This window comes from Balearica regulorum, chromosome 4, assembly GCF_011004875.1.
Source record: "Balearica regulorum gibbericeps isolate bBalReg1 chromosome 4, bBalReg1.pri, whole genome shotgun sequence".
Taxonomy (NCBI): domain Eukaryota; kingdom Metazoa; phylum Chordata; class Aves; order Gruiformes; family Gruidae; genus Balearica; species Balearica regulorum.
The window spans coordinates 40,827,710-40,843,763 of record NC_046187.1 but is presented as its reverse complement, the minus strand read 5'-3'; positions in this window follow the sequence as shown (position 1 = coordinate 40,843,763).

Below are 16,054 nucleotides of genomic sequence, written 5' to 3'. Positions count from 1 at the left end.
TTTCAATGTGGGCCATTTATACACACAAAACAAAGCAGAGGAGAGGATGTTTCCAAAACCCAACACCACAAGCAATCTAGAATTTAAAAGCCAAGCTGGATTCCTGCCTTCTCAGCCATCACACTGCCTAGTTTTGCTGGCCAATTTGTACTTTCAATCAAATCTGGGCAATCCATGCCTGCTTTAAAGAATGCCAAATAAGTAATGTTTTTCAAGTCTTACTGACAGCAATGTAAAAATTGTACAAAATAATTTGAAACTCTAATGGAGTAGGGTTACCTAACAGACATTCAATTCATTTCTGCTTGATTTCCATAGAAATCCTTGTGACTGAAAGGAAGTTTCCCCTTCGGAAAACTGAAGGAGAGGTCTTAATTCAGATACGTGTTCCACAAACTTTTGTTTTGTTATTAAAGAGACATTTATATCTGATAAGTATATTAACTTGCAAACTAAAGCCCCCTTTGTTTTCTGAAACTGCAGTTCTCTAACTTGGCTTCCTCACTTCCCTCAGGGTATTGAACGCCACTACAGACAAGGCTGTCATTGACAATCACCTTCTTGACCAATTTTTCTTTGTTAGCAGATCCAAGAGATCCAAGGTTGCTACACTCCCTTCCTCATGTTAACTGGATAGTAAAACACACCCATGAACACATCACCCTTAATTGCCTCTCTCCAGGTCCTACTCCACAAGACCTTATTTGCCATTCCATAGAAAAGCTCCATACATTCAAGCTGCTGCTTCATGTAAAAGGATGCCTCTCTCCTCCTTTTCCCAGCCTGTCTTTCCTAAAGATCCTATCCGTGCATCACAGAAGGCTAGTCGTCCAAGCCATCCCACTGTATCTCAGTTATTCCAATGATACCATACTACAGTGTCCGCACAGTGAGCTCTAACTCCTCCTGCTTGTTCCCCAGGCAGGAAATTCCTGCCTACATTCCATCTACAAGCACTTAAGGTGAACCTTGTTTCAGCCTCTTATCTTTCCTGAGGGCTCCCTCACTCCTGCACCTTGCTTCACACACTTGCCACCCTGACCTCCGTTCCCTCACTTAGATGCAAGCTATTAGCACCATCACGCAGCATGAATTAGCAAAACAATTTTTAATTATTCTGCAAATTTACTAGTGCTTATGGAACACAAATTGAGAAAACAACATGCTTGATTTGTATAAAATTACATCATCTGCTCCATTCTTTTCTTTCCTTGAATGGATTGCAAGCATAGATACAACTGCTTCTCTGGACGGGAGGATAAGAATATAAATACTATCATGGTCAAAACTGAGTAAATTCTTAAACTACTGCATCAGTTTTGGAAGGTTTTCTTTGAAGATGCAGTGGTTGAGCACATAGGTCCCAATGGATTTCAATGACTGTGATCGGAAGAAACTGTCTGTGTGTAAACTGGTGCTCATTTTCATTATAAACTTATAAAAGCTTTGTGTGACCGTACTTATGTTCATATCTAGGGGTTTAAAATCATACATACTGCACTTATAAAGCATTAAATACACCAAGACTCTGTCCTGTACTGGTTTACATTGTCCAATAAATAATACGGATCCTTTCAGGCAAACAAGTGTGCTGGGAACACTCCCTAAATGAATAAGGCTCAGGTTCCTTATTTCTTTTATTGATGCTAAGAATTTATATTCGTTTGACTTAAATGTCCATAAAAAAAGCTGCAGCAATTTATTATATTAGTGTAAAATCACACCAGATAAATTGAGGTAGTTGTGTATGCCAATAGAACGAAACCTTTATTTATGTTTGACTTTAAATTTAAATGAAAATAAACTATTTGCCAAAAGTGTCTAATATGCTATGACTTTTTATAGCAAAAAAGAATTACATTTTAACTACCTTTCTCTTCACTATCTCTCCATTCTTCTGACTCATTTCATCATTGTCAGGCCATAGTTAACAGGACTGAGTTCCTTCAGGGGAAAGGGGGAACTTTGGTAATATTATGCAAAAATTTGTATACAAAACAGTGAAGTATGAGCAATTTTGCTTCTAACACAACAAAAAGCTTCAAAATACTCAAAGTTCATCATTTACTGCTATTTTAGATTCAGAAAAACAAACGGTTTCATCAAAGGACACCTGAAGTACAAAATCTCATCTTAGTTTATTGTACCTATCCGTGAACTGCAGGTAAATAGAAAGGATCTGTGCTTGGAGAGCAGAGGTTTATGGATGACAGGCACTAGAGAAAGTATTTAATAATGCAGGCAATATCATCTTGCTAGAGAAAGTGCTCTGGAATTATGCCTTTTCAGACAAAACTAATGACTTAGTTCAAGCACACTCAGCCCAACAATTAATCAGTGGAAGTTCTGTGAGAGACTGTCAAAGGAAATGGTGGAGGTGAAACACTTCAGGGATTTACCATACTCTTAATTTTTAGAAAGCAGCAGGTCGGTATACTGATCACAGGCCTGCCAGCTTGAAGCCAGAAGTTCCTATGGTTCTGAATGCATTTTACTATCATCATCAACAGAAAGTAGAGGATATTCAATAGTCGAGCTGGTTTCCCACTTGCTACAAAGGCATAATAGCTGATGCATGTATGTAACTGTAATTTTGATTTAACAGGTCTGTTTTAGTATGACTGTGTGTTATTCACATATGACCCACATGAGGAATTATTTTTCATGATCTCATTGTCACAAGGAAAACATGTGGAATAGTAACACCAGAGTGATAAACAAGGGTAAAATAGCTAATTGTGCAAGTACTTGAGAACTGTGCTAAAGAGTTCCTTGACACTGGATGCAGTGAGAGCAAGATATCAATATCTGAAAGTAATAATTCCCATTTAATTTTTACATCTGTTTTTCACGTGTGGCCTGAGTTAATTGAAGATTGTCTCCCTGAATAAAAAAATGTCATTGATTTCACTGGGGTCTGGATCATACTCTTCATTCTTTGCATACATTTCAATACAGAAAAATGGAAATTACAGTAATTGAAAACTGAACTTTTATCTGTGCGCATCAACTGAATATGGAAATAGCAAGTAACTTGCATAAGTTCACAAGACGACTCTTGACAAACACGAAAGCTCCAAACAGTTGTCCACTAGGCACTTCCATCTCCAGTGTGTTTGCTTAGAAATAGAAGCAATTTCAACACAGAGAGAAAAAAGTGAACTCATTTAAAAAAAAAAAAAAAGCTTGGATTGAGATTTGATGCAAAGATTTGTATTAGTGCAAGCTTAACCTGACCAAGTCTAGTTTGCCACATTCAACATGTTCATCCACATCAGGATGTTGCATTTACCATAACTTTTCTGAAAGAATTCTTCCCATTTAGAAAAGCTCAATTATGGCCTTTAGGCTGTATTAAAAGGGATGAGCTTTATCCTAAATTAACCTCCTTTTATAACTTTGCAGTGACTTTTACAGGAATAAGGCCCTAAAAAGCAAACAGCAGATGTTGCTTTAAAAAGTCAGTTTGCATATTTACCACACTTTCACCCAACAGTCAAAAAATACAGCTCCTTACAGCAACATTCTACATAAAAATGATAGAATCCATCAAGATTCTGCCAAGATGAGTGTTTCGCATACTAAATATCTGAATAGAGACCATCACAGATTAGATTTAAGTCTCATGAGATTGCTCCATCGCTTCCAAAAGACTTATGGTACATTGGTGAAGCTAAAGAACTTTTAAATCATGACTAAGTATTTTTCCTGCTTCAGTTAGGCTATTTATTTATTTGTTTGTTAACAGAAGGCTCTTCTGCAGCCATTATGCCAACGTTTTTTTCATTAGTCAGTGCAAACAGTATAACATCTTCTTTTTAATGTCAGTAGACTCAGTGGACCCACATTTAAGACAGCATCACATCACACCCAACAATGTTTGGTTAGTATTGCTATCAGACACTTCTTCACCTAGCAAAAATGAATATATGTATGGACAGAGATACAGAATAGAAAAATACTATAATATCAAGCTAAAAGTATTTTCAGTTCAGAAAAAAAAGTGTTAGATTTCTAATTAAATGGAACTGTGCAAGTACTATCTTTACTATAATGATGTATACTAACCACTCTGTGGTTCAATCCCACACGTAAAAATGTAACCAAGATAACAGCAGTGTTGCACCTAGAACCACAACTAAGCAAAAATAGAGAAACCAGGTAACAGGGAAGGCACCACTCACAGAAGCCCACCGGGGCCCTATATGCTCCTTATCTGGAGAGTAACAATCACATTGAAAAGCAGTAAGATTTCTTCAGAGAACAGTTACTGGTGAAAGCTAAATATCCAGGCATCAATAGTAGACATATACCTGGTTATTCTTTGATTTAGTCATAGTCATGGAAATCTATGTCTGGTTGAAATCATTACTTTTTGAGTAGAGCATGTACGTTAAGTTCAGATAATAAAGACATCATTTAACTAGTTCTCCTCTGCATTCTACATTTATTTCTGGATGAAGGCAATTCTCAACATTTAACATCAACATTTTAGGAATATGAAACATTGAACTTACATGGCCATAAGGCCATTCAGGTGAAAAGAAACATTAGTCTAATGAAAAAAAAAAAAATAGTAGTTGCTTATTTAAGTGATTTAATTAGTAAGCTTGGGAGTAATGAGAGAGAAAGAGACAAACTAGCTGCTCCCAGAGCACCTTCCACTTTGCCATATGCTCCTCCCCTTCCTTTTTTCACATGCATTTCTCTTTCCCCTATCCTTGATTATTGGAAATGGATTGACAGCACAGAACTAGGTCACATCACGAAGTCAAACAGTAGGAATAATTATGAGGGACACCTGGATGAAGCAGGGAAAAGGCAATTTGATATGGAGCGATTCAATTCTCACTGTAACATAATCTTTCTAGTAACTTTTACAAGGGTTGGACTGAAATCTAGTCACAAGGAAGAAGCATATATCACTTTCCATGCTTGAGGAGAGATTGAGTGAACTGATATGCTAAAAATAGAAGATTCACAGGGTAAAGATCCTTTGTATTTCTTGGGAAAGCCAGAAGATCAGATCAGCAGCTGAGTTGGAGGTAGAGAATTTGGGTAATTTGGGTAGTGAGATGGACTGATGATTAAAGAAGAGTACATATGTTCTTTGCTATAAATGTAATTTTAAAAGAATTTTACTCTTCACTGATTGTCTTTGATACCGTTAAAAAGATGAATAAACTTCCTGTTATCTATAGGGTTTCCTGACTGCTACTTCCCATGAGAAGGCAGCTAGAGAGTTTAGTACTTCTTACACTGTGGATAAAATTAATCAGAATACAGTAAGCTCTATCTGCATAACAAAAAAGTGTGTTTGGCCTTGGAATGGCTCTTGGCACTGATTTTAAGGGTTTTTTTACTGTGTCACTCAGGGTAAGTTGTTTAAAGAATGATTGATCTGTCTACTTTGGTCATATTTAAATGCCAGATTGGGGCTGTCAGATATGACTGGATTTATCAATGACGCAGAATGATATGGAGGAAATTAAAAGGCTGCAAAATAAATTATTTGGGAAGTTAATTATAAATAATATAATCTCTATATGCAAATATTAAATGTGTTTGTTTAATTAAATCACTGCAGATTTTAAAAGTTCTTTCTGGCTTCTTTGACATGTCATCCCATCAGACTGTTTCTTGGGGATATAATTATTTAGTTAAATGATTAAATGAATGCTGTTATACATATTAGTTGTTCTAAGCTTTAAGCATATGAAAAGTGTTTTGTCAGTATTCTAACCAGGGACTGATGTAATTGTGAAAGGTTATGTTATGGAAGAAAAGAGTCATTAGCTTAAAAAGCCATATCATATGGTTATTCTTGCATTTTGAAGGTCATTTGTAAGTTGCACACATACTACTGAGTCACTCAGACCCATTTAGAAGTTCCTCTTTTACTGGCTTAGAAGCCTCAAAACGTTGGCTCGAACTTGGTCATCATTCAGAGGGGAAGAATGCGGAGTAATTTTTACTTATTAATTTTAGAAATGAGCAGGGATGAGTAATCCACTGTCGTCACTTGACACAGTAATGACAAGTAATGATTTTAGCCATGTATTTTAGACACTGTCCATTAGCATCACTTCCTATCATCCTAACTTAGGCCACATTTTGTAATAGATTAGGTGAAATAACATAGAAATCCCTGAACAATTTATAAGTTCCATGCCTCTTCTTTCCAGTGGACAAACAGCATCAACCTAGCGAGCTACGGCATCCACAGACTATTCACCACCACAAGGTCAGCTACAAATATAGTGCTGCACAGCTGAAAAGGCAAGACCTCACGTAGCCCTGCAAGCTCCCTGCTTCACTCCCCAGGGGCGGTGGTTCACTTTAGTGACATACCAGACAATCACCACCAGGAGAGACCTATTTATGACTCGTGTATTCACAGCATGAGCCTAAACCTCAGTGCAGTCTTAACTTTCAGCATCGTATTTTGATGGCCCAAAATTGACACACAATAACATGTAGGTCTTTCGTGGCCTGTCATTGTTAATGCACTTGGTTCACTATTTTAATTCCTTGGGCTTCTGGGTTCACTCAAGCATGGATTTGCAGATTATTCCAGCCAAGGCATTCCCTGTGTCCTGGTTTCAGCTGAGAGAGAGTAAATTTTCTTCACAGTAGCTAGTAAGGGGCTATGTTTTGGATCTGTGCTGAAAATGATGTTGATAATATAGAGATGTTTCTGTTACTGCTGAGCAGTGCTTACACAGAGCCAAGGCCTTTTCTGCTTCTCACCCCACCCCACCAGCAAGTAGGCTGGGGGTGCACAAGGAGTGCGGAGGGGACACAGCTGGGACAGCTGACCCCGACTGACCAAAGGGATATTCCACACCATATGACGTCATGCTCAGTTTATATGGGGCTTACGGAAAGAGGAAGGGGGGGCAGCGGTGTTCAGAATGATGGCGTTTGTCTTCCCAAGTCACCGTTACGCGTGATGGAGCCCTGCTGTCCTGGGGATGGCTGAACACCTGCCTGCCCATGGGAAGTGGTGAAGGAATTCCTTGTTTTGCTTTGCTTATTAAACTGTCTTTGTCTCAACCCACAAGTTTTCTCACCTTCACTCTTCCAATTCTCTCCCCCATCCTGACAGGGCGGGCAGTGAGCAAGTGGCTGTGTGGCGCTCAGCTGCCGGCTGGGGTAAAACCACAACACCCTGGCTAGTAATTCTCATGTTTTGACAATACACCTAGATGTTGTACTCAAAATACACGGGTAAGCTCTTTTATTTTACTAGTCTTTCAAGTCAACTTTGCAATAAGAGAAAAAAAGAACCTTTTAACAAATAACTAACTTTTACCTTGTCACAGTATAACCACTTCCTCTATTTTTTCAGAGTATGGCAATGTCTAAAGTACCTGTTTTACTTGAGACCTTTAGCTTATTTCATGTCACTACCAGTAAGATTGCAGCAGCATCAAAAAGACAGCAGGATACATATTAAAAACAACATAAATAGTTCATCATAGATGCCTCTGCATACTCAAATTATGCTTCTATAGTTGCTAGTACAAAATGGTTTCCAAGATAAACTTCTTTTCAATACCCCTACAGCTTTCCAGAACAGTCATCAGCAAGCAGTTTCCATGATGGTTCTAGTACTGAGGATTTCTTTCCCTAAGTGTCAGTAAAACCCTTCAGCTGTCTTTAAGAGAGCTGACTGATAAATTGACTGAAATGGATACTTAAATCTGTATACTTCAAATACCTATAAATGTATGAATGTTGTATGTACTTTCAAAACAGGACTTTTCATAAGGATTATTTAACTAGGACAGTACACTTTGCTACATTAAAAAAAACACACTTGCATTTTCACTCTTAAGTATATTCCTTAGTAAGGAGAAAAAATCTCTGCTTCTCAGCTAATCTTGTATTTACACTAGCTTAAAAATGATCCCAAGGAAGCTATATCTAATGTAAATTAAAATCCAGACCAGGCATAAGGGCTTTAAAACCAACCTAGAAAAATTCTACTTTGTGCTAGTTAGTGTCCTTGCAAAAGGCCTTCTAGTGAATCACATATATAAGACAACCACGTAATATGTATAGTGGAGACCCATATGTGGTAAGACAACGTCTTGATTGCTATCAGAAATGTAACTGTAGCAGCAGTGGCAGGCCCACAAGAGCCAGCCTGGTGACAGCAGGGCTGACAGCATCCCCAGCTGCAGAGTGAATTCCTCGCTGCCTTACTTAGTCTGGGGATCATCATGTGGTGAAGATCTGGCCATTGCTCAGACACACTCTAGACCAGCACTCTGAGGTAATCACATTTCATTAAGAGACCTTTCCTTTACAACAATAGGAACACTGTCATGATGCAAATGAAATTTAGTGTCTTGTCATTTAGCCCGTGAGTAAAGATGACTAATTAGTATTGATGTACAGATTCTTCAGTAAGCAAATACATCTAATATGATAAAAGTATGCAAATTTCCCCCCTTTTTTTTTCTCTTATCACTAAAAAGTGCAGCTTCTTTCTGAGAAAGAAAAATCAGCAACAGGGAAACTACTTTCATTATTTTAGTGTCCCCTATCTCAAATTAAATACGTTAAATTAGGAACAATAAATTATGCAAGAGTTGCTGCTGAGAAAAAACATATCATGACTGCAATCAGCATAAGTTACATTACAAGCTCCCCTTGCCTGTTAGAAGAATCTCTGTTTTCATTTACCTTCACATTAAAGCACCTGCATTCTCAGGCAAACATAACCAAAAGAGTATGCAGAGAGAGCATTACAATTCAGACAGCTCCTTTAGTGTCTCACACCCAGCTACAACCATGCTTTTTGATTTATTCAGTATTTACTATCTTATTTCACTCCATCAAACAGTTGTAATTTTTTTCTATGATTGGTGCTTTCTGATACATATTCCATATTTCTAGCTTGTCCACATCTAAGAGAGATGAGGGTAATGGATGAGGTGGAAATAGAAAAGCTTTTATGCAAAACTGAAAATTTAAGGCATTCTAGAAAATTGTAAAGCAAGGTGGTTTCATGGCTCTGGCACTGGATCAGGTATTTTTGCATTTCTTGTCCAGAGTACAGAGTTACCTAGTAATCTAGTCTTCTAGTGTCACTTTCTGCTAGATCGGAATGGGGAAACTTCATTCTTCTCCTAATATGTCCCCCTAGCCCCAATTCCTTGTATTCCTTTCCAGCATGCATCCCTCCTGTTCATCATGTCCCCCTTTCTCTAAAGACTGCCTCCATTCCAAATGTGAGAAGTGCCCCTCCATATATTGCTTTCATTACCAGTTATTTTTCCACTCACATTTCCCCCAAGGAATAGTTTCATGCCGATGATTTGCACAACCCTAAAATTCCCGTTGCAAAGTGCAAAACTACAGAAGGTCATTAGAAACCATTATTTGTCCTCTGTGTGCACACAGGACTAAGAAGAAGGAAAGAGACTGAGCCCTAAAAAATGCAATAGCAAACATCCAGCTAAACAAAACATAGCATCATCACTTTAGGATTTATATAATAACTGGTATATCTCTTTGAGCCTGAGCTGAGAAGCTTGTTTCCCTATTTGTTTCCTTTTTAAACATTCAAAGAGCAAAGGGACTTTCTGACTACACAGGACATGTCATGTAATGTTTATTTGGCATTACTAATTAATCTGTGATCCCTACAAGAAAGGATTCAGGAGAAGAGTTTGCTGTCACTAACAAGTTGCAATGAATTGACAGGAGAGAGCACTCCAGATCGTCAGTGTTGATCATTTTTATCAGTGAGGAAAAGATAGAATCATAGAATCACAGATGGAAATGACTTTAAGATCAAGTCCCCAACTATTAACCTAGTACTGCCAAGTCCACCACTAACCATGTCACTAAGTGCCAAGTCTGCAAGTCTTTTAAATACCTCCAGGGATGGTGACTTAACGCTTCCCTGGGCAGCCTGTTCCAATGTTTGACAACACTTTTGATGAAGGAGTTTTTCCTAATAGCTAATCTAAACCTCCCCTGGCATAACTTGAGGCCTCTTGGCCTATCACTTGTTACTTGGGAGAAGAGACCAACACCCACCTTGCTACAACCTCCTTTCAGGTAGTTGTAGACAGCAATAAGGTCTCCCCTCAGCCTCTTCTCCAGACTAAACCCCAGTTCCCTCAGCTGCTCCTCTTAGGACAGCTTCTCTAGACCCTTCACCAGCTTTGTTGCTCTTCTTTGGACACACTCCAGCACCTCAATGCCTTTCTTGTACTGAGGGGCCCAAAACTCAACACAGTACTCAAGGTGCGGCCTCACCAGTGCCAAGTGCCACACTATTTCTAATATAAGCCAGGATGCTCTTGGCCTTCTTGGCCACCTGGGCACGCTGCTGGCTCATATTCAGCCAGCTGTTGACCAACACCCCAAGGTCCTTTTCCGCCCTACAGCTTTCCAGCCATTCTGCCCCAAGCCTGTAGCATTGCACGGGGTTGTTGTGAACCAAGTGCAGGACTGCACACTGAGCCTTGTTGAACCTCGTACAGTTGGCCTTGGCCCATGGATCCAGCCTGTCCAGATGTCTCTGTAGAGCCTTCCTACCCTCAAGCAGATCAGGGGGCTGGGTGCCCAGAGAACAACTGGTTTTACTACTAATGCCTCCTTTGCTTCAGTCTAAGTACTTCAGCCTTTTCCTCATACTTTGTCACTATGTTCCCCCCCCACATCCAATAAAGGATGGAGTTTCTCCTTAGCCCTCCTTTGGTTACTAATGTATTTACAGAAACATCTAGTTTAAAGCTCTTTCAATGACCCCTCCTAACTCCTGTGCAAAAATCCTTTTCCCCCTTTGAGACAGGTGTACCCTGTCTGTTGCCAGTAGGTACACACATGTCATGTAAACCAACCCATGATCAAAAAACCCAAAATCCTGCAGGTGACACCAGCCTCAGAGCCAGGCGTTGATGTGCTGTCTCTTCCTATTTCTCTCCTCATCGTTCCCTGCAACTGGAGGGAGAGAGTGCTTGTGCTCCTGGTCCCTTAACCAGTTGACTCAAGGCCCTAAAGTTGTTCTTGATTGCCCTCGGACTTGTTGCAACTTCATCGCTGCCTACCTGAAAAACCAGTAATAGATAATAATTTGAGGACTGTACCAGGGTAGGAAGCTTTCTCTTCACATCTTTAACCCATCCCTCAGGGAGACAGCAGACTTGCCTAAGAAGTGGGTCTGGTCTGCATAGTGGGCCTTCTGTTCCCTTCAGAAGGGAGTCTCCTGTGACAATGACCCATATTTTTGTCTTTATGGAAGCAGTTTTGATGCAGGGTGCAAGTCGACAGCTTCAGTGACACCTCCAAGCTAGATGAACCATTGTTCTCCTTATTGCTTCGTTCCGCTTACAGAGCCTCATACCTGTTGTGCAAGGGCACCTGAGAAGGTCAGGTAGTCACAGGGCAGACATGTCTGCCGCACTAGGCGGGAACTGGTCGCCATTGTCCCCTATCCCTTGAGTCACTGTGTTTAGTCAGGTAGAGAGAGGATCACTATATTACTACAGCAGCGATGGTGATTTTTGTCCTCACTTGAAAATAAATCAGATCATCAACACATAACCAGTTTACAACTGGCCTTCCACTATTACCAGATCCCATCCAAAAAATGAAACACAAATAAAAGGCTTTTTCTCCCATCTGCAGTCCACTGAGCTGTCCACTCTTCCCCTAATGAACTTCTTTCTTAGCAGTATTGTGCACCACACATTACAAGCTGCAATTTGCATCATAATAATCCTTTTAAAAAACCAATCCATTTAATGCATTTTCCCCTCGTCAAGTTACACAAAGATGTAACAAATGGTGTTTATGAAGAATAGATGGAACTGGAAGAAACTCTTTTTCAATTTAGAATTTAATTGTAGAAGGCCAATTATAAAATTTTAATTTCCGCTATCATCTGTCTTGGATATTTATCTTATCTAGCAGTTATTTTATTCATAATGGAAACTTTTGATGGCTTTTTTGTTATGCTATTCTGAGTCATGGATAATGCACACTACACTGGATTAAATTTGTATGGAAAATAGGCCATGCTGGTTTATGTCTGAAATTAGATGCATCTAACTTAATTTTGCTGACATCTAAAAGAAAGGGAGCTTTATTTTTAAAAAAATAAATAAATAAAAGAAAAATAAATAAATTCACTTAAATCTAATAAAATATTTCACTTGGTATCATATCTGTCTGAAGTATGAAATCTACAGGAGCTTAAACAGGAATTTACTAGAAATCAGAACAGGACACCTGGGGTACCCACTTTCGGCTGATTAAGACTGCATATCTTCAGTATTTAATAACAATGTAAATCTAATGTTATGAGTGTTTAGTGTAGTTCAAAAAGCGGATTTTTTAAAACTGGAAAATTTAGGCTCATGTTTATCCATAGATACAAACTTCAATGCACTGAAACAACCTCAAACATTAAATATTTCAATCTTCAAAAAGGAAGAAAGAAGGGCATGGGGTAGATAAGCACAGATTCCCAATTACATGGCTATTCCAGTAAAACAGATTTGCTGAAAAGATAAAATAGAGTATCTACATACAGCAGGGCAAAGAAGTCCTCTTTTAATTACTGTGGATAAAGCAAAACAATCACCACTATTTGCACTTCAAAAGCATGACATTTTCACAAAATTGGAAAGGCTATAGATCGTGTAATATTGAGATTATCATTTGCAGAAAAAATATATCAAAAGATCCAAGCCTTTAAACTTAATATGATTTTAGCTTAATCATCAGTAATCTCTCTTTTTGAGTCAGTTCAAGATATGTGGTGAAACACTAGGTACATTTTCTTGAAGACATATGTTGACACTTCCATTCTATTCATCCACATTTTTTCCTCTTTTAATATATGCTTTCAGGTTTAACTTCATCAACACTTCCATTCGTACCAATCATGATATATGACTACAAACATGTTAAAAACAAGAATCATAGAATGGTTTGGGTTGGAAGGAACCTCAAAGATCACCTAGTTCCAACCCCCCTGCTGTGGGCAGGGACACCCTCCACTAGACCACATTGCCCAAAGCCCCACCCAACCTGGCCTTGAACACTTCCAGGGATGGGGCATCCACAACCTCTCTGGGCAACCTGTTCCAGTGCCTCACCACTCTAACAGTAAAGAATTTCTTTCTAATATCTAATCTAAATCAACCCTCCTTCAGCTTAAACCCATTACCCCTTGTCCTATCACTACACTCCCTGATAAACAGTCCCTCACCATATATTGGAGGACAGAACCTTACTCCCTTCTTTCTCCCTCTTTCGTATAGGCAGAAAGAGGAATAATGCAGAGTGCCAGCCGAAAGCAGGACCTGCAGGATTCACACACCATGATCCCAGCTTCTGGTCACTTCAGGGCTTTAGTGCTTTTCCATAGTTCTTTTGCTCCCGCAGTTTCTCTTGACCTCAGCCATTGCAATGCCCAAAAAAGTCTTTCAGTGCAGTTTGTGATAAAGATGAATATTGATGGAAGTGGAAAGAGGAAGGAGAAGGAAAAAAATTAGGTTGTGTATAAGACACTGACGCCATCTTTCTCTCCCCTCTTGTGGCTGAACAAGTCCAAAATTCTGTGATTGAAGCAGTAACATATGAGTTCAAGAAACTGGATTCTTCTTGCAATTTACAAAACAAAAATAAAGCCTCTGCCAAGTGCATGAAGAATTCGGTCAGATCAGCTACTGAACAACATGTGCCACCTGTTAGGTCATAAAAAGACAAGGTAGGCCCTTTACGATGTTACATGTGTTACATGCCACATGTAACACACCTTCATGCACATTAAGCAGCAATGACAAGGTGCATGAATGCACACATCACATCCAGGCGGGGTTGTTTCATGCCACCACATTGCCACTACAGTTTTCTACAGAAAAACTCAAAGATGTTGAGCATGCAAGAGGATACAAGCTGCTGACTTTCAAGAAAGAAAATACTGCCGTACTCCACGTAAAGGCAGAGTTGACATGAAATCTGCAGTCCATTATAGAAAACCACTTGCAAATAAACTGTAGTGTATATTAGTCATCACCTATAAAACTCAGAATAGTGGGGTTTTTACAGTTACAGAAAAACAATGTAAAATTACTAGCACAAAAATAAGTATTAATTCATATTAATTTTTTATTAGAGACTTATATGTCATATAAGTAACAGATCTGAAACAAAGATTGGGTGACAGTCACAAGGACTCAGTAGTGCTGGTGTTCATCAGCGCTATGACCCAGAGCAAATATAGGTAAAATAGGTTTATGAATTCCTCATACAGTCAGCATGGAATTTACCCATGTTCCTGCTTGGAAAATCAAACACATGACTATCCACCTTTCTGATTATCTCTCAACATAAGGACCTACTACTTGCCTTTTTTTTTCTTTTTTTCTTTTTTTTTTAAGATTTCTGTACAAACTGAACACTTAGCACTGTACTTAAAAGAATTGCAAGTTGTCTAAGGAAGTACATATCACGGGGGGGGGAAGTAAGAAAAAGCATTTCCCAGTTTGGTACATGGGGAGTGGAAGAATTTCAAAGGCAGCATCCAGAATCCTCATTTTTCCTTTGGTAAGTCTTTAGCACAATGGAACCTATTCCACTCAGTCCAGATGCGTCTGAAGGAGCGCTATCAGTACTCATTTTGCTTCGCTGAATGCACAGGTCAAGAAAGTCTGCTACAATGACAATTGATGAGGCTATTCACTAACCCAATGGAACCTTTTCCATTGATTTCTAATGATGATGGATTGACTCATTAGCCTGTTTAGCTTTAGACAGTCACCTGCAAAGTGACAGCTGTTACACTGATCGGGTAAAACACTCTAACAGTTTTGTTTAAACCTGAAGTGTTATATTGCATTGACAGCATTGGGTTTGCATGTTGAACAACTGATCAGTATCACTTCAACAGTGCATGTTTACCTATTGTCTTGAAATTGCAATGAAAATTAAAGTGAAAATTTATTTTCTTCATAGGCAGAGAAAGCTGCCTATGGACAGGGCTTAATTGACAGGCTAGCTGGGACGAACAAAGAGAACCGAGTTTTCTGCTTTTTTGTGTGTTAATGGTTCCTAGCTACTTTGGCATCTCTCTGCAGCACAATCTTCTAGCAGGCCTCATGGACAGAACATGCTATAGACATCTTTCGTGTAGCTATAACATGTCCATTCACTAGAGCAGGCTAATAGATCTCTAATTTGCTCATTTGCATAGCAAAGTAGAACCCAGAGCAGTATGGGTGAAGGACTCTTGAGTGGAACCTACTGCAAAGAACATCAAATCACAGTCACTGTTTGCACAGCACCTGCACCAGCACTCACTCTGTACTGAGAGGTGGTGAAAAACATTGAAAGGTGTGTCCATTATTGCCCAGAACAGACACTGCCACGCCAGTGCCACTTGGCATACTTGTCCTTAATGTTGAGCTGCACTGAATGACTGAATATGAGCAACAGTCCCTTAGAGTGGCCAACCCTGGAATGAGGGCCTAGCACCCTCCTCCTCATGGTGTCTGCCACAATGCTGCTGGAAGAACCTAAGACAGCCAGAGGACCCATCCTCGGGGCTAACCCCACACTCCTGATTGCTGGGACTCAGAGCAAAAGCAGAAGTAAATTTTCTTTCTACTTGCAGAGTCAGGAAAAAGAAATCATAGTTGTACCTGGGTCAGATTTTTTTTGATACAATGCAGCACACACAGTCTGGGTAGGAGGAGTATGTGTCAGCTCTTCAACTCACAGTATCTAGTGGCAACTATAGTATACAAAGCAGAAGCTGCCGAGAGTACTTCTGGATAAGAAAGAGGTATCTGCCAGCAAGGTGCCCCCCCCCAGTTTGGCAGAAACGTACAAAGCACAGTGCATACATGTTTCTAAAAGGGTAACTCTGGCAGACATCCTTTCGTGCAGTCTGACCAGCTTCCCCCTGAGGCAGAGCGCACACCACCAGGATGCCACTCTTCTCTCCCACACACCCTTGGAAGGAGCAAGCCCAGGCATCAGAATCAGCTTTTACTGGGGTGGCAAAGCACCATCTCACACA